Source organism: Grampus griseus (genome assembly GCF_964374135.1).
Source record: "Grampus griseus genome assembly, chromosome: 13".
Lineage (NCBI taxonomy): Eukaryota > Metazoa > Chordata > Mammalia > Artiodactyla > Delphinidae > Grampus > Grampus griseus.
The window spans coordinates 53762720-53787777 of NC_139007.1; positions in this window are offsets into that span (position 1 = coordinate 53762720).

The following is a 25058-nucleotide window of genomic DNA, read 5'->3' on the forward strand; positions in this document are numbered from 1 at the left end:
TAGTACGCAAACATCCAGACTCCAGTTCATTTCATTTATTCTTGGGCAAATTACTTAATCTCTCTAGACCTCAGTTTATTTATATATAAAATGGGATGGTAGTGGAACTTACTTCATGTGTAAATTAAATGGGTTAATATATTATGAGTAAGTAATAGTGCTGTATATGGTAAATATACATGTCAGATATTATAATTATTAATTCTATCACATTAGTTCCAAAAAAAAAATACATGTGGATATATTTGCTTGTCTTAATATTACCTTGAGTTAGTGTATTCTGATACCATTTCTTTTAAAGACACACATAATGCTTTGAAGAGAAACTGCTATAATTAATTATGTTGTATTACTACATTTACTTTAAAGTTTACTGTGAGGATTTTCCAGACTACAACAAAACAGAAGAAACCTTGGAATACAGCAGAATACATAACTCAAGCAATTAATTATAATAATGTCCTACATTACTAGATGCATAAAATTGGTAAAAGCATTACATCAGATGATGGGATATGTAAGCTAATAGAATGGAAAATTTTCTTAATACTACAGATTATCCTCTCCTTCTTGCCTTTTTATCCAGCAAGTGGCAGGGAAGTTCAAATGACTGCTCACATTGTAGCTTTAGTTCAAGTCACGGCTCAACCTCACAAAGGCACAACTGACAATTCCAGATGTCCATTAGTCACGGCACCATGGAGACAGACCCCACTGATCAGTTTGTAAGCTGTGGGCAAATCATGAAATTGTCTTGCCACCATACAGATAAACAAAGCATATGTGCTATAGTTCAGAGCTGAAGATAGAATAAAAATATTAACTTCAAAAATCTAACAAGAAACATGCAAGAAACAATTTAAAAAAATTTTAGAAAGGAGAAAAGACAAACTCTGCAGACATAAACAAAGGTAGGTGGTAATGTAGAAGAGAGCCTGATTTTTGTGGTAGTGTTGCCTTCTTTGATTATTGCATGGGGCAGACCCACGCTAGCTGAAATTATGTCTAGCATTTTACAGCAACGGATTGGACTAGCCAGAGGCTTGGAACCTTGTGGATTTGTGGCTCTTCAGAAGTGCTTCTGTATTGGAATGTGTTTGTGTTTGCCTTTATTTGTTTTTAATAGAAAAAAACTTGAAGAAAAAGTTTCTGCCTTGGTAGATTTTCTTTGGAATCCCAGAAAGGGCTCTTGAGGGCTCTGTGGCTCTTTTGTGATGATAAACCAAAGCTTTGAGCTTGTCCCAGTTGGAATTCCAGACACTAAAGAAGCCAACTTTAATTATTATTATTGTTGTCTACAGAACTGAGCCCCTTTCTGATTATTCAGGTTTATACAAATAGTCTTCTAAACATATTAGTTTTTTTTTTTTTTTCAGCTAAGCTAAGACTGCAAAACAAAGCAGGGGAAACTTTGCAATAGGGTTTCAGAGGTGCCAAGTTTCTGAGTCTGCATGGCGGGTACCTGTGGTGTGGCAGGTTTTTTTGAGAGGGAAACATTAATAAAAATAGGGCCTGCAGTGAAGAACAAGTTTCACAAACTTGTAGAAGAGATTATTACCTGGGAGAAGATGACAGTTGAGATAAGCAGAGTCTCTGGGAAAGAAGTTTATTACAATATCTGACTCTCCAACTGAGACGTTAATAAATATGAAGCTAATCATAGAATCTTAGTGTTATATAAGGAAACTTAAAGATTTTCAAATCTAACCTTAATCTTCTGCAAGAACTAGCTGTACCATGTCCCAAACAGATTACTCAGTTTCCACCTCAAGCATATTTCCTAGCAGAGAACTCGCTACCATACAAGATAACCCTTTCCGATTGAGAACTCTGATAGGAGGTTCAGCCTCATACTGGGTCAAAAGTTATTTCATTTTAACTTTGACCCATTAATCATGGTTCTGTCCTCCAAAGTTACTCCTTCTTTCATGTAATACCTGTTATTTATTGAAGATAGTTATTATTATTATTCCATCCCATTCCTGAAAGTCTTCTCTCGTCAAGAGTCCTTAGCTCTTGCAACCATTCCTTTTCTTTAAGTTAAATCAAGTCAAATTAACACTTACTGAATACTGACTATGAGCCATACTCTGGTAGGATCTTAGAACACAAGGTTCAACAGTCTGTATTTTAGGAAGATCCCAATGGGACAGCAGGAACTGAGCGACATATAACTTATCACCACAATACATTCTCACAGATGTTAGAAACATGCACAGACGGGATGGTGGCCAGGGAGTGATTAGATCTGCCAAGGGAAGCTGGGAAATTCTTGTCAAAACAATAGCATTTTCCAAATGAAAAATTAAGGAAAGGCATTCCAGGTGAATCAAAATACTGTATAAGGCATAGCTGTGTAAGAAGCAAGTTGTGTTAGGAGAAAGGGTCAGGTATATTATAAAATTTTTTATATAAATCTTGAATGAACCCAGAGGTTTTATTAACATAAAATCAGCTAGGGGATCTTTTCCAATCTTCTAACTTATCTTGAGTTTCCACCTCGTCTTAAAAATGTTTATTCTGCCTTTTCTCACTTAAGAATAATTGTTAAACGAGAAATAATAATTCTTCCCTTCATAGGGAAGGCAGAGTGAAATAGGAGTTGAGAATTTTGGTTTTCTCACAATTTCTTAAACACCATACCCTCCTATCTCAATCAAATGGTCTATTCCTTTCTTTTCTTAACCTTTGAGCCCCAGTAGCTCTAAAGTGCTTCCATTCTTCTGATTTTCAGCCCATTCCAGGCTTTATTCTTATCAACACTATTATTTTCCTGCTCTTCTGCTTATCTGTGATTATTTACCTTTCTTGTGTTTGTTATGTTTATCCCTGTAAAATTTTCCTTGAGAAAGGAATCAGTGTTTTTAAGTTAATTATAATAGCTAATGATTTAACTATTATCGACCATTGTTCCAAGATATTTAGATACATCATTTCATTCAACCTTTATAATAGCCTTACAAAGTGATTCGTACTATTAGTTACAGATGGAGAAGTCTGAGAGGACTGGCAGTTTAGCCACAAAACTTGACTCCAGTGCTGGCTTTATTATTCAATATATTGCAGTGATAATTCTGTAACTTTTTTTTTTTTTTTTTGCGTTATGCGGGCCTCTCACTGTTGTGGCCTCTCCCGTTGCGGAGCACAGGCTCCGGACGCGCAGGTTCAGCGGCCATGGCTCACGGGCCCAGCCGCTCCGCAGCATGTGGGATCTTCCCGGACCGGGACACGAACCCCTGTCCCCTGCATCGGCAGGCGGACTCTCAACCACTGCGCCACCAGGGAAGCCCAATTCTGTAACTTTTAGACATTTCCCTTTTTACCACCTTGGCCCCATTGGTAATTTTATTTTATTTTATTTATTTATTTTTTTGCGATACACAGGCCTCTCACTGTTGTGGCCTCTCCCGTTGCCGAGCACAGGCTCCGGACGCGCAGGCTCAGCGGCCATGGCTCACGGGCCCAGCCGCTCCGCGGCATGTGGGATCTTCCCGGACCGGGGCACGAACCCCTGTCCCCTGCATCGGCAGGCGGATTCTCAACCACTGCGCCACCAGGGAAGCCCATCGCATTGCTAATTTTAAATGAGAAAACTCCACTTTTACTTTACTTCATCTATTTGCTTTTTTTTCCTAGTCTATAACCATGTAAACAAATCCCATTTGTGGTTTTGAACACCCCCTGAATGACCCCATCTGCAGATGCTTTGAGGTACATAGATGTACCTAGTAAATAAGAAATTTTCCAAGAAACTGGATTTTTTTTCATAATTGCTGCAGTTAAATAACTTATTTCTTTGAATTCATGGTTCTTACTTATAAATTTTGCTTATATTAAAAGTCAAATCAAGAATGATAAAGTCAGTAAAAAAATTTAAACTCAAAATTATAAAATTAGAAGATTGTAAAAATATACATTAAACATCCTCATTAACTGTAGAAATCTGGTATTTTATGTGCCTTTTGCTGATCTCCCAGCTTTCCAGACTCCCAGGCCCTCATCTGGCGCAGGAATGCCCATCGGACAGCCACAGATCTTGCCATCTCTTTAGCCTTTAAATATCTTGGCTATTACTTTAGACCTAAAAATAACTAGTGCTTGGGATCATCATAAAAATTTGTTGGCAGATTCTAAAAACACAAATGGGAAATTCTGTTGCATTAGTTTTTATAAGATGTGAAAAGTGTGTTTTATCAAAGTAAAGGACACACTTAGGAGACTTCTGTGGATAAAAAGGATGGCAACTTATTGGAAGGCATCAGGGGAAATTGAGCTGGAAGAAGAACAAACAGAAGCAAAGTTGGAGGCTTTGTTAAAAGAAAGTACACTTGTTATTAGTCTACATGATATAAATATTTTTGAAGAGAAGTAAGCTCACAAAGCAGACGGTGTCTGTCTCTTGAGCCTGAGAACATGAGAAAGAAAATGGGAACATAAACATTCTATCAAACGGTCAGTACATGAAGCAAGTTATATCCTCCTAAAAGACAAAATGGACACAATAGGGGTGGTGTTAACTCTGAAGGAAAATGCAGGCTGCGTTAAAAGAGACATGTAATTTTTAAATGATCTCCAACATAACTGTTTTTCTTATATAAAAGAAGCCATTGAGAGTGTTTCTGATCTTGTTCATAATTCTGGGATTCCTTTTAAAGTGAAAATGCCTGCCAGACATTTCTTGTAGAAACTGAAATAATGTCCTTTGCCAATCCCAGATGAGGAGAAAGGAATACCTCCCATGGAGAAAGAAGAGGGGAGAAAAAGGTGTGAAGAGTGTTGAAGTAAAGGAATGCTGTTCTGGCATCTCATCCATGTCAGTGACAGCAGGTGCCACAGAGGAAAAGACAAATAAAGGGCAAGGAAACCAGGGGAGCAGACACAAAGAGGGAAACAAATCCATCTGCCCTGTGCCTCATTAATCTTGTCACAAATACTTGCTGCTGAGAAATGCTAATCTTCTCACTACCCAAAGTAGCCTCCCTCACAAGAATGTTTTCAAGGTCTGGTATATCTAATGACTGAACCATTTAATAAATTACTTACTTACGTTACTATAAAAGCCAGTCCAGCAGCTGTAACTTACATGTAAAGCACTAAATCCTTATACCTGACTTTCTAAAGGTTCCTCTAAATCATATTTAGTGACAGGGTGAGGTGCACAGGAATCAGGATTTAGTGGCAGGGCATACTTCATGCTGTTTCGGGTAGGTCAGGAGGTCTAACTTGGATTTCTTCCCAGTAACCTGATCTAGGTGAATCAGCAGGTTATAAATGAAAGTCAGTTTCTAAGACTCCAAATTTTCTTTAACTATCAGAAACTTTATAGGAACATGGTGAGAAACAGGAAAAGACCAAGAGATAATAAACACCATCGACTGATATTATGATATTGCAATTTCTCCTTTCTAAAACAATGTGAAATGAGGTGCCATTTTGTATAAGCTAAATATTTGTATCAATCCCTGAGGTTTTTATTTCTATTGTTAGCCAGGAAAAATACTCAAAATGTTTCAGAGCTCACATTGCCTTTTCTATTAGGTCACAAAATATAACATTAGATTGTGAGTTCCTCAAGGGCAGTTTCTAAGACTTTCATATATTTTTTCACTCAAGAGTATGAGTGAAACATGTTATGAGTATGAGTGAGTAACATGTTAAATTATAGGAAAGAGAAAGAAGAAAGGGGAAGACAAAGGAAAACAAAATGTATTAGTCTCGTCACATTCAAAGCACTGATACTCATTGCCTTGTTTCATCCTCATGACAACTCCTGGATGAATTAAGAAACTTCAGCTCAGGGTCACAGTAACTATGATAAAATTAGTGTTTGATTCTAGCTTTGTCTGATTTGAAAGCTTAAGCTCTTTGCTCTGGAAGGAAGATCTCTGAGTGTAAGCAAACCTTCCAGTGCCCCTGAAACCATGCCTTATTGATAGCTGCCTTATCCTCTACGTGGCATGGATCTCACCAATCTATGGAGTATTTCTAAAGGGTAATTAGTTCTTCTCTATTATTTCCAATCAAAAGACTTCTGAATTAGCATAGCATGGTAAATCTAAGAACTTACATTTACAAAATCTCAGAGAAGTCCAATGGTCTCACAAGCACCACTAGTAACATATTCCCTTCATTGTAAAAGGGGCAATAACACTTGCTGTTATCGAACCTCATGAACACTTTAGGAATATTCAGCCACTTTGTGGGTGAAGTGTAGGAAAATCATATGAAGTATGAAAAAAAATCTCAATTTTCTCATCATATTAAAATGGCAATAATAATAATAATAATAATGACTCATGGGCTTCCCTGGTGGCGCAGTGGTTGAGAGTCCGCCTGCCGATGCAGGGGATACGGGTTCGTGCCCCGATCCGGGAAGATCCCACATGCCACGGAGCGGCTGGGCCCGTGAGCCATGGCCGCTGAGCCTGCGCGTCCAGAGCCTGTGCTCCGCAACGAGAGAGGCCACAACAGTGAGAGGCCCGCGTACCGCAAAAAAAAAAAAATAATAATAATAATAATAATGACTCATAGGTATGCAATGAAGATTGACAAGCTACTATATGTAAAGCATAAAAGCAGCTCACAGCACAGAATAACTGTTCAGTCAACGTTAACTTTTATTAATGATATTTTCATAACTGTGATTTCTATTATTAGGTTTCTGTTCTCTGAAATGAGTTCACTAGGCTCAGAATCCTAAAGTAAAATACTTGCTTCTGTTTACTTCCCTTCCAATGTCAGTTTTATTGCTTCTATCTTGTATTCCAGGAGAGTGACTGAGCCATTAATAGAGGAAATACATGAATAAGCTACAGTTGATATGAAACTGCTTATATTTGCAGATTCAGTCCTCAGTAACTTGTATATTTGTAAATAGCTCAATATTTCAGCCCCCATGTGTACCAAAATAATAATTGAAATTCAGTTTCTACACATTCACCCCCCAACCCTCCCTCACCCCCCAAAATAACTAAACATAGGAGACCATGACTATAGCTAAATTACAAAGCTCTGCCTTTATTGCTTACCTCTTTCTGAAAGCCTTACTGTGTTTCAGGAATGTCCACCCTTGATCTTGCTAGTCCACTACTCTGAAATGTCTGATTTTATTTTTATATTTGTTGTGTACTGGGGTGAGGACTGGCAGGTAAAGGTTAGGCTGTGTGGTATCCAGAGGCTGGAAATTGAAACCCCCTGTTTCTCACTGCCCAGGTGTGGTGCAGACAGCCCTGGCCTCCACATTTCCTCACCATGCCCTAAAAATGACCTTAACCCTGACATAGAGAGAGAAGCAACATAACTGTGAAAGGCTGTTGCTGGCTGGCTGCGTGAGACAGAGCACTGGGGCTGTATCGCATTGCTCTCCCCTGTGTAGTAACACTTCTAGTCTCTCCAAGTTGACCTGGACTCCCTGAAGCCATGGAGAGGTCAAAGTTAATCCTCAGTGCCCATCAAACTCATTTTATGAGTCTGCCCCATGAAGCAGTGGGAAAATGACTCAGATCAAGTCTATCCCTTCTATTCAATCTTGAAACCTATTGGAAAGAACTCTTTTCTTCTAAGATATTTCACTCAGGTACACTCTATCTTTTCCACCTCTTGCACTATTTTCATTAAATAATAAATAAACAAATAAATACATATGTAAATATGTGTGTGTATTTTTATATATATATATATTTGTACGTACATAACACAAAGCACTGAAGCTAAAGCAATATATCTGTTACCCCAACAGACTGCATTTCCCTTACATTGCTTAATCATTTTTCATATATTCCATATCTTTCCAGTTACAAATCTGACAATGATGGTAAAGGTATCTATTGGGCTTCTTTAAAGAGTACATGTCCTTATTTTTTTCCTTTAAGACAGATGTTCATGCTTATACAATACTTAGGTTTTATAAGGTCCAGGTAGAAGAATGCTTTTGTTTTTAAAATATTTCTGTGTTTTTCAGCATAGAATGATAGAAAGTGATCAAACCAGGGAATGGAAGAGTTTAAGCAAACGGAATTTTCTTTACCAAAATTTATTGAAACAACATGGACAGGTTTTATTCTTTTAAAAATGACGGGTAAAGTTTAGCTTTATAAAGTATTTCTTGCAACCATTTAATTAAATTCAAGTCTTATGCAGTATAATTCAAGTCTTATGTAGTGTAGCCTCTTCTTTGCAAGAACGAACAGTTTGGGGGAAAGAGTCATTTCTCAAACACTCACTTGTTTTCTTTAGTAAGTCCAACCTTACTACAGAAGACTCCCTGTAAGCCTCTCTTTGTTTTTCAGGGTCTCTGAATACTGAAAATAGGAAATGAAGGAGCAAGCCCTGTGATAGATTTTATAAGCTTGGTGGAAGATCAGTATCAGCTCATGGAAGTGTGAGGTCTTAGCAGAGGTAAAGCGGTTCCCCATTTATATCGTTTGCTCACAGGTACTTCCTCAGAAAGATGGCCAAGAAGATGGCCAGCCAGCTTCAATTGCAGATCTGTTCCTATGTCATTGCTCTGTTGAGCACTCATATTTTAAAAGGGAATATTTATGAATTGGTTCTTAAATATTCCAAATAAGAAAGACTTATGCGAACTGATGACTAATGACAAGTATGAGGGTGGCGTGACTTATGTTCAAGTTGTACTCAAAAGAGGGCATTTCAACTTAAAATCTGAGTCTAGGCTCAATGAATGGCAGACCCCTGGCCTTAGGCATGCTAGCATGGTTCACTTTGGACTTCTTGGTGCAGCAGAGAAGGCCCAGCACCAGCAATGCTTTTTTAGGGGTTGAACCCTGAAGGGGTTCAAGTGGCTGAATAACCAAGAGGACAAGCAGTTTTTCACTTTTTTCACTTCCTTCATTTTATGCTTTCCCTGGAAATGTATTTTTATTAGTAACTAGGTTTTGAAATTTTTACCAAGATGTCAGCATAAACCATTTCTTTCTAAATAAATGCCTCCAATATCTGATGTGTACATATAAGCCAGTGTGAGCCAACCATGCTATTAGGAAACTAATAAATATGTCTCCTTTGTTTTCTATTAAATAAGAAAAAGCAAGACAATATTGCTTGTGCCAGATCAGGTTTTGACTGGTATGTGCTTATCCTTTACATAACAAGTGTATTTTATAAGAAAAAACACAGGGGAAATATTTTTATTTATTTTATTACTTGTACAAAAACCATTTTGGCAACTTAAGAACCAATAAACTGAAATTGTCTCATGTGGTTCTTATTACGGAATCAAATATTAATGTAAAAGGCAAGCACACACCAATCATAGCCCCATGTGGCTGAAGGAACAGGCAAATGTGGCTCCATTTTCATTAGTGAGGAGAGGCGTATATTTCATGATGTGTTCAAACCTGGCTGTAAACGCACACTCAGAGCACTGCGGCATTTTGTACCACTCAGGGGTGCCATATCTACTGATACAGGTTGATGTAATTGACATGGCTTGGAGGGAGAGAGTAGCTCTCAGTCTTGCAACTGCACTAACAGAGCACCAGTGGAGACTAGAGCAGCATTTCTTGAAATTCTGGGAAGGAAAGCAAGTTGAACCAGTACGTGATATGTACAGCTCTTACAATATATGCTTGGTTTATTTGCAGCAAGTAAGTTGACATGCATGTAACCACCAAAATTTCATTCCAGAATGTTTGGTCTTTTCAATAACCAGACAAAACCATTCAAGCTCTGGAATCAAAAGACTGCATGCATAAATATTATCTAAGTTCCTTCGGTGCTGTTTTCAGTTTACCTCCAAGGAAATTTAAGGGTGGCTATTTATCAATGGAAGGTAGGTATTCCTTTGTAGGGGGTTGGGTCAGCAAGACACTGCACTAATCAATCATCCCTGAAATAATGAGGTGTGGTCATCAGGGCCTCTAGCAAGCATTGACATATTCTTTATTAGGAAAAGAAAATAAGTATGTTCTGATAATCGAAGTTGGGTCCTTCTGGTTTCTCTTTGTGACTTGCTATTCGCTGTGTGTGTTTTTTTAACCCACTTGTGAATAGGTGTCTAAATGATCATATCACCCCAAAATATGTGAGTTTCCTGACTTTTGACCAGTGTGTGCCACAACTGGGATGGAATTATTTCCCTATCCTGAACTTGTTGTGGAGTGCAGAAGAAATGATAAAATAGTTCTTAAGGTATTTTGTTAAATTAGACTTAGACTTATGTATGACATTAATTATTGATTTATTTGGCAGGAAAATAAGTGCAGAAGGGACTCAGGTCACACTAAAGTTCTAGATTTAAGATCCTATTTAAAAAATCCATTCTTTTCGTAAACAATCTTTTAAAATGTAGTCAACAGACCAAAAAAGAAACTACAACTAAAAGAATTGTTTATATGAAAACTAACACTAACAAGTGTTTTCATCAGCAGTATCCTTAATTAGGGAGTGCATTAAGAATCTATACTGCTGCACCTATTTACTTGGTAACTAAATGGTTGATGAAAGATATTACTGGAACTGAAACGACCACTCCATTGGATAATGGAACCACTGAAAAGGATATTAAACCCATGCTCCTAAGAATCTAGGACTAGATCCTAAGTGAGGAAAAAGCATTCTTTGTCCTCTTGGGATCTACTGTATCTGGAACAACTGGGGTCATATGTAAAATGCCTGATTCGCTTCCGACACCAGTTTTATTCTCCTTTAGTGAGAAAGGCTGATAAGGAAAAGCTGGTGAATCCCTGGCTCTGGCATCAAGAGGAACTAGACTTGAATATTAAATTTGCTACCTAATAACTGTAACACTATTATTGCTTTGTTTTGAAAATCCAGTGAGAGAATGAACCATGAGGATTTTTGCTTACAATTTTATCCCCAAATCTTTGCCCAGGGTGTGGCATAGAGTAGATATTCAAAGCATATATTTTAGGGGAAAAAATGAGCGAATGAACTAATACATCTAAAGTTAATTTTTTAATTTATAAAATAGAGATACTAATATTTATCTTATAGTGTTACTTCAAGGACCGAATATGGTATTATATGCAAACCCTAGAGAAATTCTTGACATACCATAGGTGGATGTTAGAAATGTCCGATGGTGTTTATTTATTTAATAGATTATCCACTTATATAACAAATACTTGACTTTTTTCTCCATCTGGTGTCTTAGTTGACTATACTTAACAATTAACGTGACCCTTGAAGGTGAAGGTGAGATAAATTTTGAAGAAAGAAGAAAAAGAATGTGAATTCAAAATTAATATGATATAAATTTGGAAGACACACACACCCAAATATTTTTGTTTCCCAGAATACCCAAAAGCCTGACCAATGTTAATATATCTACATTGAATCCCACAAGAGTTTTACACATACTTCAAAAATTAGTAAATTATATTGCAAAATGCACTTCAATTCAATTGATATGAATTCAACAGAACTGGAGAAAGGGATATACAACTAAACACTTTCTTTCCTGAAGACAACATTTTTTTCTTGAGCCATGTTAGCCATGTAATATAGATCAGCATGAGTAAGAAAAGAGACCAGTTTGGAAAATGTCATACTGCTGTATCACATTGTGACTCATAGCAACAGAAACAAGAGAGGAACAGAGGAGATGGCGAGGTCAATAGCACTGCAGACATGGGAGACAGAAACAAACCAAGCCTAACCCCAAAGGGCATGCCTTCCAGGAACTGCTGCCTTGACGGAAATGCAACTCAGCAAGGGCTGAGGGCACAAGCTTTCTGTAACAGTTTTTGGGACTGCGGATGTGGATGTCCCCAGGCCTCCTATGGATGGGCCACTGATTAATCCTTTGAACAGCATTGCTTCTGTTTCTGAAGGCAAGGCTGGAGCTCAGCACAGCCGCCGTGCCAAGCCACTAGAAAGGAAAACCAGAACCGGCACTGATCTTTCAGCACTGTGTTCCCATCTAAGATGTTTATTCCTCTAAATCTTTTAACAATTAAAATACTCTCAATTAGTATACAAGCATCTTTATGATTTGCTATATTCTTTCAACTTTCAGTGTAACATTATTTATTTTAACTTCGATTTAGTTTTGATGTGGTGCATGTATACAATTTACCACAGAACCCATTTTTAACATTTAACAGGATGCTTCCTTTTTCCTTTCTCAAACTATTTTAAATCACATGTTTCACATTTTGTTGGATTCAGATACGTTTTCAGCAGATAGACAGTAAAACAAACAGAAATAAACTGATTTTGGTAAACAGCAGAGATGTAACACAAGGCAAAAGTTCAATTTACACTTTTTATGTTTCTCTTCTTCTTCTACTTTTTTTTTTTTTGCGAAGGGATATAATTTTCATTCGAACAGATAAGATAATCTAAACTAGAGGACATAGTCAGACAGACAGTTAAAGTTTAGTATTTTCCTTCTATTGATGGTCTCTTCTTTATCTGAAACATGAAGGGAGAGTTGTAACACAAAATGTCGTGTTTATTTAAAATACAAAGTATAACTACCACCACCAACATCAACCACAAAAATTCCTTGTTAAAAACAGGTGAACTAATAAATGTCTGAAATTGTACTTGATTCTTAAAAATCTAGTGTTAGGCACTTCACTCAGGTCAAATAAAAGATAACGTTTCTAACTGCCCAACAAACATGGGTCCCTTCTCCCAGGAGCTTAATCTTATCACTACATGTTGGCTCATTGGGAAGACTTTCTCCCTGTCGTTCCACAATGATTTAAGCAAGTGGAATCCTAGGAAATAAAAATGGAGGAAGGCGGCACAGCACTGCTGCTCCCCGAATGGCTTGGGAATCCTGGTCTCCCTAAGCATCTCTTTTGTGTTAAATGTTGTATGGTTGAAACTTCCACAGAATGCCTTTAAGTAAATAAATATTTGAATGTTTATCATATGTTACCTGATTTATTCCCTCCAAATACACCTTTAAGGGGATGCTTTCTCCATTTACACTTGGAGAAATGGAGGTCCGAGAGGTCAATTAACTAACTTGAGGTCATATGGAAGAGCCATCATTTGACACCAGGTCTGACAGAACCAAACCCGTGAATATCCTGCTCAGTACAGCCCACTCTGCTCCACTGATGACATTGTGAAGGAATTTGCCTGTACACGTAAGAGGAGAGACGGGCAGGGAAGGACAGTTAGTTCAGTGTGAGTTCTGCTTTATCCCATATCACCTCCTTTACTTATCTCGAGCTCATCCTCAAGTCCTTGTTCAGTTAAGACTCCCATTTCCTGGATGACTATATTAGTTTCCATTGCTTCATAACAAATTACTGCAAACTTAACAGCTTAAAAGAGTACCCATTTATTAGCTCACAGTTGTGTTGATCAGAAGTTTGCAGGGCATGGTTGGGTTCCCTACTCGGAGTATTGCAAGTCTGAAATCAAAGTGCTGGCCACGCTGAATTCTTATCTGGAGGCTCCAGGAAAAGCTCCCTTCTGTTTATTTATGTTGTTGGCAGAATTCAGTCCCTTGCAGTTGGAGGACTGATGTCCCCATTTCCATGCTGGTTGCTCTCAGCTTCTCAAGGTCCCTCTCAGGTTCTTTACACATGGCCTCCAGAGATGGTTCACAACATGGATGTTTCCTTTTGCCAGGCCAGTCACAGCTTGTCTCTTTCCTCTTCTACCAGCCAGAGAGCACTCCCTGTTTTTAAAAGCCTCAATTAGATAGTCTCTCTTTCTTAAATTCAACCACACCACATGATATAACCTAATCACTAGAGTAAACTCCATTTTCTTCATAGTCCTAGGAATTAGAGCAGGAATCTTGCGGGCCCTCGTAGATTTTAGCCTGCCACATTGAGATATCTAAAGTTATTCCAGTATTTTTTAAATGACATTAGATTAAGAAGGAATGTATCCAGAGGGTATATATTCAAATTTTTAAGTATATTATTAAGTCACATTATTTTACAATTTATGGAATCTATGGGAAAGACATTTTAGGGGTAGCACAATGAGGCATTGTAGGCTAACAGAGTGACTATCTGATACAATAATTGAAGAATACAGAAATTGTTTACTGCGTTTAATTTCTGGCTTCTTTGATCAAATGCTAGTATTTAAGTGAAAAATATTCATATAATATTAGTATATTACTAAATTAGTACTGTTACAGTATTTGTACAGATGAAACTTTTGGGGAGAGGTAAAGTGAGAATAATATCTGTGGATCTATAATTGCTGTGTGCCTCCTGGTTTCCCCCTTTTTGAATGGGAGTGTGAAAAAAAGGCCATCCTATATTTGTCTCATTATTGAGTATTGGGTATTTGGGAAGCAGATAACACAATTCTTTCATTCTCAAGTCTTCAGGTCAAGATGAGTGTTAGTGATGAAGCTATACTTGAGGAATTGCACCCAAGGAGCCTCATTTGCACCTGGACCTGATTTAGACAAGAAAATACTAGATTTTAAGCAGATGCCAAATAGAATGAGACTAAGAAGTCTCAGGGAAGAGATGAGTGCATCTGCCATGTGCGAGTGTAGGAGGGATGTGAAATTTTATGGCCAGAGGTTGGACTGTGACATACTGTATTTTCCAAAGATGGCCTGCCTGCTCTCCTCACAATGGCAGTCAGACAAAAGTCAGATCACATTTCTAACTGCCCTCAAAACCTTGATACTCTTCCCATTGAATGGTGAAGTTCATGTTTCCTCTTCCTGCACTGGGCAGACCTTTGGACTGCCTCAACTAATAGAGTATGGGGGAAATGACACTAAGTGACTTCGAGGCTACATCATAAAAGTGCCACGCACCTGCCCTTTGCTCTCTTGGGACACTTGCTCTTGGGACATAGCAGCCACCATTCTGTGAGGAAGCCCCCACTAGCTCATAGAGAGATACTACACGAAGAAGCCACATGGAGATACTCTGGTCCTCAGCCAAGCTGAGGTTCCAGCCAACAGCCAGCTCCAACCACCAGACATGTGAGTGAGGATGCCTTCGGATGATTTTAGTCCCAGCTATTGAATCACTTCAGCCTTAAAGCCTACCCAGCTGAGATCTCAAACATTGTGGAGCAAAGATCAGCCATTCCTGCTATTCCCAGTCTGAATTTCTAACCCACAGAATTTGTGAGCATAACATAACGGCTGTTTTTCATCAGACTTTGGGTGGTTTGTTATACAGCAATAGTCACTGAAACACTTGAAAATTAGAAGAAATTATATAGACAAACGATGGTATTTTCAGCCCTTGACTTTTTTCATATAATTCTCTGGTAGTGCCCTCTCAGCATAAAGTATTATATACATTATGGAATCTATTGTTGAAACCAACAAAATTTATTACTAAGTTAAAGTGATGCACATTTAATGATATGCGTTGTTCTTATTGCCAAGGAAGAAGGCATAAAGGAAAAATCGTTTAAACAAGTGACTAAAATTTGTACAAAATATTCAGGTTTTTATCTTACCAGTTAGTTCTCAGTATTTTTGCTTGTATTGTTTATAATTTGAATAGATTTCTGTGATACACTGATATAATACTAATCCGGATACTGCTGACAAGAGTAAATTTCACTCAACTGTAGAGTGGGGTTAAGTAGCCCATCCCATCAAGAAAGAGAACATGTGCCACTAGAATTACTTTAGGTCTGGTTATATGCTGAGTGTAGGAAACAAGAAGCTGGAGGCTTTGTATGAGGCAAGTGTATGGAAGCCCCCTGTGAAGCTGATGAAAAGTCTGTGCTGCAATGGTGGACTAGAGTGGCTGGAACAAGAGGTGAGGCTAAAGGGATCTGAAGTGGAGCACAAGAGGCATCTGACACTATTTCTAATCCTAATATTAGGAAGTTTAATCAGACAGGAATGATCAATGGAACAGAGTTATTTGTTGGGTAGTCTATTAAGCAATGGGTTGGAAGTTTGCTTAGTGAAAGTGGGTAAATTAACACAAGAGCTTTAAATCAATAATTTCCAATCTGCCTTAATGGTACCTTGTTCTTCTTAAAGCAGGGATTTAAAGAGATTACAAGACCTTCTTCCACCAGCATCAAGGCAGAAAGAGCATTGGTTTAGAATTATATAGGCCAAGTTTTGACACCGGATCCAATTCTTATTTATTAGTTATCAGGCCTTGGGCAATTTATCTTACTTTTTTGAATGTCTTAAAGGTGAATAAGGAAAAGGTGAAAATAAATGTCCTGGCTAATCTTACCCTTTTCAAGTTAAGCTGCTTTTTCTTGAACATTAAACTTGATATATTGCACTCAAACATCTTGGTTAAACTACTAGCATGTCATCCCTTAGGAAGAGTATTAGGAAATGTATGTATTGGGGACTATGTATTCTCTCATTGAAGCCCTTAGTTATCTTGCAAGAAAAACTGATTCTCTTAAATTTACTTTTGGAGATAATCATATTGATTTTCTTCATTGGTAATTTGACCTTGATTTGTTCTGAGTTCTAAAATCAGTGATCTTTAGCAAGCACTGTTCATTTTTCCTTGCTTACTGATTAAAGATTGAAAGCCTCCTTTAAGGTCAGTACTAGGCATCTGAAAGGTGGCACCAAGGGAAAAACAAGTATCTATCCTCTGACCCTAGAAGTCAGGAGGTGGCCTTCTCCTGACTACTACTTTCCATTTCCATTTATAAATGAAAGATGTGTGATATGAAATCAAATAAACACACAGAAACTTAGAACAAAGAAAACAACCAAACAGTAAAAACAAGAGTGAAGAAGCAACACAAATCTCAACTAGGCAAAAACTCTCAACATACTAATGGTCTAAAAAATTTAGAAAAATAAAGAGAAAAAAGTCCACTCAAACCAACCAACCAACAAACTAACCAACCAACCGATAACAAACAAACAAAAACAGAGAACTCCTGACTGCCCTGTGTGGCATTCTGGGTGAGTAGAGGGGCTAGCTAACAGAAAGATCCTGATAACTTCTTTTTAGAGATGCTACAGTCACGCCTTTAAGACAAGTTACATGAAATCTCTGTTACTAAAGACAGAGGTGGGCAATCAGTTTCTTTGTACAACAGAGGACTTATTTTCACAGCAGGTCATCATGAACTTGTTTCCCTCATCTCAGCCAGCACACTATGAGCACTAGACATTGCCCTTCCAGCAATTTGATATTTCCTCTTCAGAAACATAAAGTGATTCAGACACTGCCCCTAAGGTTATGGGTTATGTACGTACACTTGCTGGTGAGAATAAGCCACCAAGTATAGAGCACCTCACCTCAATACCCCAACACCATTATGAGGCTGAGTATTAGAGACAATTTCAAGATGTTCAGTACTTTTTCTTATCACGGTATCATGTAGTACCAAACTAAACGTATGTCATCACATTATCACAATTTTGCCACCTGCTCTCTTTTCCAAGCCTGAGACCCCCATCAACTCTAATCTTGCCAATAAACGCCTCTGTCCTCTCCTACCCCTTATGCGATCCTGTTTCAGGTTCTCATCCTCCAGAATAAGAGGGCTGTTGCCTCCATAGGCTCATTCGGAGGTGGGTGCCATAAGTTCTGGTGATCTTCATTAGCAGAAACATTGAGCCAGAAGTGGGAGCCATTTATCCTATAGGGAGGAGTACACCAAGCAGGAAGGTGAGCCCAGGGGAGAGAACATCAGAAGAAAGGATCTGACTTTGAGCACAGAGGAAGCGTGTGGCCAGAATATTCAGAGACGTTAAGACCAAAGGATAGGAGTGTGAAGAGGGGGAGAAGGAACTGACACTCTGCCTCCCTCGCCCCAGGTACCTCTGAAGTCCCTTCTGAATTAGCACTTTGACACTCCAAAATGCTGAAGCAGATCTATCTGTGGCTTCACTTTAAAGTAACTAATGCTTTTAAATGGAGATCAAATGCCAAATAAGTAAAGGAGGTAACACATCATGTTGTAATGCAAACTCCTAAGAGAGATAACACCTCAGTGTGAATCAAGCTCAGTCAAAATGTAAACAATGATATCTGATCACTTCCTGCTGTTTTAGAGGAAAGGGGTGGGGATGTAACTAGGAAGCAATAGAGATGGAAACAGAAAGGCTGGCAGTTCCCTCTCTCTCTCTCTGTCTGCTTGCCTTTTCTCTGTTTATACATGTACGTTTGTGTCCTTTATTAACCTGAAAAGTTTGCCTCAGTCCAAAGCCTAGAAAATGAGTAAAAAGAAATTAAATTGACTATACTAAGTGATAATACTGCTTTATAGTTTTGTCACAAATTTATGGCTTCACATACCTTCGCATAAATTATGCTCTCACATTATCATCCCAATTTCAGGATGATGAAACTAAGCCCCAGACAGTTTAAGCAACTTCCTATGCTCCAGCAAGCAAGGAATTGGTAGAGCTAGCCCTGAGACTCCAGGCGTTTGACTCTAGTTCCCACGTTCCTTCCATTCCGCAAGAGCTGCTTCCTGTTTATGCGACCTGGGTACAGACACGCAGAGGAGCAGCGCACAGTGGCTTTTGATGTCTCCAGTCTTTGAGTTCTGTACCATAAAATAAACCCTGTTTATTTTAATATTATATTATAAAAAGAGTTGCCCTGGACAACTGATAAGACATTCTGATGTTGTGTTTGCATTTTCTTTTGAGAAAATAATACACATACAGTACTCATGATCTAGGGCTGATATATATACTATTAGAAATCTTAAAGAAAAGCCAGGATTTCTGTTTTTAAAATTTCTGCTATTTATTCCTTAGTTTAGGATGATATGATTTAAATACTATTATTCATATATTTTGAAGCTAGAAAAATGCAATACAATCAATTGTAGAGCAAGTATAAGTAATTTCAGGGGATAAGTTTAGGTCCTGTAACTTCGTAAAAAGGCTAACATTCATCCAGTGCTGACCATTTGCCAGCAACTGTTTTAAAGGCCATCAAATGCATCAACTCTTTTAATTCTTATAACAGCTGCCATATGAGCTATGTACTACTATTAATCTACATTTTACCAAGGAGGAAACTGGAACATCAAAATGTTAAGTAGCTTCTCTAAGAGTTCAGAGTTAGCAAGCTGCAGAGCTGAGATTTGAAACCAGGTGACCTGGCTCCAGAATCCATGCCTCAATTTCAGGATAACTTCTCTGTCTTTAACTATGTAGTTACTGTGCATTGTCCATACACACTGTATTTCACACCGAACTCACGGGCTTCCCTAGCTACTAATTGTATTTCATTTTGATATCTCTATTTTTTCCCTTGTTTTTCATCTCTTGCAATCAAGAGCAGCGTCTCTGTTTCAGTCCCAACTGTAACATGGGGCTTGGGATATAGTCTTTAAAAGACCTAGCTAATTTATTTAATAAATAAACAAATGAGTGAATTATCAGGGATAATGTTTATAAACCTGGTCGGACATAATTGTCTGGGAGAGGAGGTTCTGTTTAAAGCTTTCCCTGAAATGAACTCTATAGGGAGGTCATGTAGGAAAAGTACAGGAATGTAACTAGAAAGCTGGAATGAGTGTATAAACTAGCAGTGTTTAGTAAGTAAATTAATTTCCCTGGGCTTTATTTCTTTACCAATGAAGTAAAGTTTTGGCCTATGATTTCTTTGAAGCCTCTCAGTTCAAAACTATATGACATGATGATTCTTTAAATTATAACAGAATTTCAGTGACCCGTTTTTAAAAGCCTTAAGCATTTTGTTTTTGTCAGTTGACTTTTGCTGGGCTCAGGAGTATCATATCTTTCTTTCTTCTCTTTCTCTCTCTTTCTCTTTCTTTCTCTCTATCTTTCAAAGCAAAAAGAAAAAAAATGATTCCCTAAGTTGTACAGTTATTTTTCAGGCTCTCTCACAGCTGAAATTATTTACCACATAAAATCCCCAAACCAAAGCAGTGACATATCCCTTATAAAGCATTCACAAGCTAGTCAACCAACATTAAAAGTGGAAAATATATCTTTGCTCATAAGGGGACATTGAAAAAGATTAAATAGATTTCTCTGAAGTTCAGGGGGTGAAAGCCATATTACATCATTATCAAAGTTAGACATTTTTCTTCAAATAGTGGGTAACAAGAGAGCCATCTTCTGTCCTTGCTGTGCATGTGGAAATTTCTTGGACAATAGTGGAAACTCTGCATGAAGTAGTGATCATAGGATGATGCTTTTGCTTATTTACTTATTTGATTTATTAAATCTTCCTGAGCCTCTGGAGTCATGAACATAACTGTAGAAAATACTAGTGTGCGTAAATCTCCATCTTTTTCCCAACCTCACAGTTGGGATTCTCCATATCAATCAGACAAAGGCCTGGATGCAGCCCGGAGTATTGATGAAAGTTGTATTCTCATTTCGCAGTCCTAAACAGAATTACATTTGTTGACACATTTGCCTCTCTCATCATTGTCCAGAATGCCTCAGGTTTTCTAATGTTTATTTTGTTTTCTCTAATTCATTTTCTGCCTTCCAAGGGTCGATTGTACTACAAAATGAAGAAGGGTTGATGGAAGCTTTTTCTCATCAACACTCGAGTCTTAAATGCATTTCTTTGGGAAGTTTGACCCAAGGCACTAAACAGAACTAGGAAAGAGAAACTGGCTGACAATTTTCTTTTGCAATATATATCCAGATCGTTAGTATGGATATTGGAATATTATTAGATCTACTGAAGCAAGAGGTATTGGTTACCAATAGGTATTGGTTACTTATCTATCGCTGTTTTTGAAGCAAGGTCTGAAATTTCCAAGGGTCACTTAAGCGTAAGATCAGTTTTATGGGTATGTGACCTGTGCAGTCACATAGGGCAGCAAGCTTAGAAGGGTTCCATGCTTGGTTTAATGCTCTGTTAAAGCAGTCTTGTAAGTCTTAACAGTTTTTGAATAGGAGGCCTCACATTTTCATCTTGCACAGGGCCCTGTATATTACGTTCCCAGTCCTGCTTAAGAGTATGATCTAGTTAGGTAATTTCAGTGATGTCATAGATGCCAGTTTTATTTTTGTACCAGGGTTAACTCTCCTAGAAGGGCAGTAGCAGCTGCCATTCACTGATCTTCATAGAACCAGAGCTGTACAATGGACCATGTGCTTGACCAACTTGAAACCTGAAGACATCATTTTTCTCATTTTTAAGGATAAGAAATCTGAGCCTCAGAGATTTTAAATAACTTGCCCAAAGTTACACAAGCAATAAGTATTGGAGACTGAACTTAGACATATGCCTTCAGCTTCTAAGGTCAATACTCTCTCCTGTACACCACACCACCTTCTGTGAATGTTTGCTTTAAACTCATGTTGGAGCATGGATTCACGGAGGACACTGTGGTGCAGGTATCATCTGTAGGAGTTTTAGGAAGACTTGGATGGGATTTGTTAACCAAAACCTAAACGTCATAATGTAATCCACTTGACCTATGTGTGGTTTCCTGAATATGACAAGATTTCTTAAACTGTGGTAAGACAAGTTAGCTCAGAGTTGAAGCCTTTACGCATAAGTAAAGATATTATTTTATTAATGTTTTCTTTGATGATGAGGACTGCACTTCGAATTCTCAGAGCACTTTGCACATAGTGAATCATGAGAAAAACATCGGTTAAAGTGGAGCTATTTCTCCTCTACTGCAAGTTAAGTATGAATGCTATGCTACTTTTTTCATACTGTTCTTAAGATAGGTAACTTAAAGTTTTCCCCTCTAGTCACTGCTCTTCAACAGTGTTTCCTGTCAACCTCTTCAGTCTCTCCAATGTCATCAATCTTTTCCGTTATCCCTGTAGGATATTGTGGACTGCCAAGCATCTGACCAGAAGGAAATCCGTCCACCAACTCTTCTGTTTCTTTTTCCTTACACTTAATGATAACCGTTTTGACTGCTGCTTGCCTTGTCACATTGTAAACTTTCCTTGACATCCTTATATTTCTTTCTCTTTAAAAATTAATTTAAATTAATTTGGTAGACTGAATATTTGCTGCAGGTCACTTTTTTTTTTTTTTTTTTTTTTTGTGGTACGTGGGCCTTTCACTGTTGTGGCCTCTCCCGTTGCAGAGCACAGGGTCTGGACGCGCAGTCTCAGCGGCCATGGCTCACTGGCCCAGCCACTCCACAGCATGTGGGATCTTCCCAGGCCAGGGCACGAACCCGTGTCCCCTGCATCGGCAGGCAGACTCTCAACCACTGCGCCACCAGGGAAGACCCCTTTTTTTATTTTTTTAATGCTGATTCTGCCTTCTGCCAAAATTGAATTTGCTTTAAGCTCTCATTTTTAATGACCTGATAGAAAACATTTAACCCATGATATTCCATCTCCTTTACTAATGAGGAACATAGCATGTTTATTAAACATATAAAGAAGTGCTTACACAAAGACAGGTAGCTGCAAAAGCTCTTTTACATTGGGCAGATGGTGAAAAAGAAGGTCAATTTAAAGGGCCTTGTAACAGGCTGGTAAGATTTTATAGTCTCTTTGGAAAGATTACATGTTCTAGTAAACAGAGAAATTGCCATCACCAAGTTTTAAAATATTTTTAAATAATAAGGAATATAGTTTTATGTATGATCTTATTAAAAATCTCATGTTAGCAAACACTTGTTGGGAAAATGAATAAGCTTAAAATTTTTTCCTATCATTTATCTTCAGCAAATATATTTTAGGTATTCAACAAATAGTTGGACTAATGGATATATTTTAACATTTCTCCTCCTGTTTGTCCTCAGAATATGGGCTAGGAATTCATCCGCCTTTCATACACCCATAAGAGACAAAGAAAATAACAGGTACAGAAAAAACCTGAGGTTCATTATACATGATCTTTATTAGATTAAAGCCAAATTCTTTTAGAGTTTGAGTATACAGGAAAGTTATTTTCCCACCGAGGGAACAATATAATAATTTTGTATTGTATAAACTGAGCCATTCTCCAAGGAAACACATGTTCAGCCTTTTCCCCTTTTCTATTAAACAAAATTCAACAGAGAATGAGGAGAAATGTAATGCTGACCCAGGCTGGTAATGCTTTCCTCAGAGTCTACCTACCTCTTTCACTACTTCATACCCTCTTGGTTCATCAGTCTTTTGTAGGATCCAGAACTGCTTAAGGGGGTTCATCTTCTGGAATATTAAGGACGTGGGAAATCCTAGCAAACACTTGTTGAGCATCAGAAAGCATAAAATAATAGAATGTGTGGGAGGAAAGGGCCCATGGATATCATCAGGGGCCTGGCCCTAGAACTGAGTCTTACGTTTGTCCTCATCACGTAGGGCTGGGCCTGGAGGAACCTTGCATGATGCATGGGTTCTGGGAAACCATACACCCCTATGGGGTGCTGATCGAGGTAGCATTCCCAAATGTGTATAGATAACAAAATACCACTTTATTTGAAAATCATTATTTAATTAAAGAAGCGGTTTATAATTGTCAAGTTTGTCGTCTGACAAGTACATGTACGAAATAGTAATGTTGAAGTCCATTTACTTTTCTCTCAGTTTAAGAATGCTTTCTTTTTAAGTAATAGGATATGGGTAGAGGTGATGAGTAGAGGTGATGTTAAGTTAAGTGTGTGGGAACCGGTGTCAGTCTGTCAGGGAATGAATCCTACATTAATAACTTCCTAGCTATGTGAACTTGGACAAGTTATTTTACCTCTCTTGCCTCCATTTCTCTTCTCTTTAATGAGGATAAAAACATCTACCCCATCAGGTCATTGCGAGGCTTATATGAGCAATTATAATGAAAACATATAGATGAGTTCCTGGTACAAAAAAACGCAGAAGTAATACGAAGTTGATAAATGTTAATACAAACTACATTCTACAGCTTAAAGTAGTTCTGACACTCACTTGTTAGTTGAGTGGGTTTGAGAGATTGGGTCTTTTTTTTTGGATACTCAATCTAACCAAGCTTGTGAAGAAGCCCTCCTGCCTGTACCATCATTTACAACACATTCTATATGTAGTTAAATATTTAAATACAACCGCATGGTAATGTTTCGGCTATGATTTGGGATTTGAGCAGCAATTTCATCACAAGAATGATCATCAGTCACTTTGTTGCTTTTAACTGTCACTTGCTGATTCAGTCCTGGACTCTTCCCATCCTCAACTTCACAGCCACATTTCCAGCAGGCCTTTCTTCTTTCCCTCAAGTCCCCAAACACATATTGCTTGAGTGCACTTCATGACACGTTTGGGACTAGGCCCTCTAAGAGTCAGAAACATGGGCACACACAATCCAAGGGTCACAGTAAGAAAGAGAATGCTGATTTGCTCGTGGAAGCCATTCAAAGGGCTCCAGAGCCTATCCACAAAGGCTGTCACATTGTTATACCACATTAAACACAGGCCTGTGCAATATGGATGTGTTTCATAACTTCAGAAATAACAAAAACCTCAGCTGCTTCCAGGCTTTTAATTTCCTTTTGTTAACTATTGTCAACTGACACTTCCATGTAAAATTAAAAGCTAACCCTCAATCCACTAACCCTTCCAATCCGTCCTCTTCTAATTCCCCCTCCAACACCCACTTAAAAAATAGCCCAGTCTCCCCTTTGCCTCATTTCTGAGTGGAGGACTTGTTCTTCTCCCAAGCAGATTCTCCTAGTGTGGAACGATCCGTCCCTGTGGTCAGCCTGCATGCCACGCCAGCCCAAAGCCTCAGCCGTGTCTGGAGCTGGTGGGGTCCTCAAGCAGGAGAATGCTTTGAATTCCCTGAATTGTCCCAATGTATCACTGTCACCAGACGCACCTGGGGATAGTCAGGGATCCTGTCAAGGAGGGCGCCAGCCGTGCCCTCCCTGAAGGAGTCTACACTCCTTATCTCAGGGAAAAAATTAAAAGGAAAGCAATAATTTTTTTTAAAAGTGCTTAACTCAGGTTCACAAGAACTAACTGTGCTATAAATGCAACATAAATACTGTAAGTCAAAGATGAGAGGATAGAAATTATCTGCAGGCCAAAATACAATTTCTCCCAAAAGTGTGCTCACAGTGTCTTCTGTGTATCCAGGGCCCTCAGTGGAGTTTCTAAATCACTCAGTGGCTCTTTGCAAGTGGGCTTCATTTTCTTTGACCCAGAGCTTTCTGGACTCATTTTCTATTAAAGTTTCCTTAGCCTGGATCTCTCAGGTTCTTGCTGAGGTGACTGGCTATTCATAAAATCTAACTGTGCT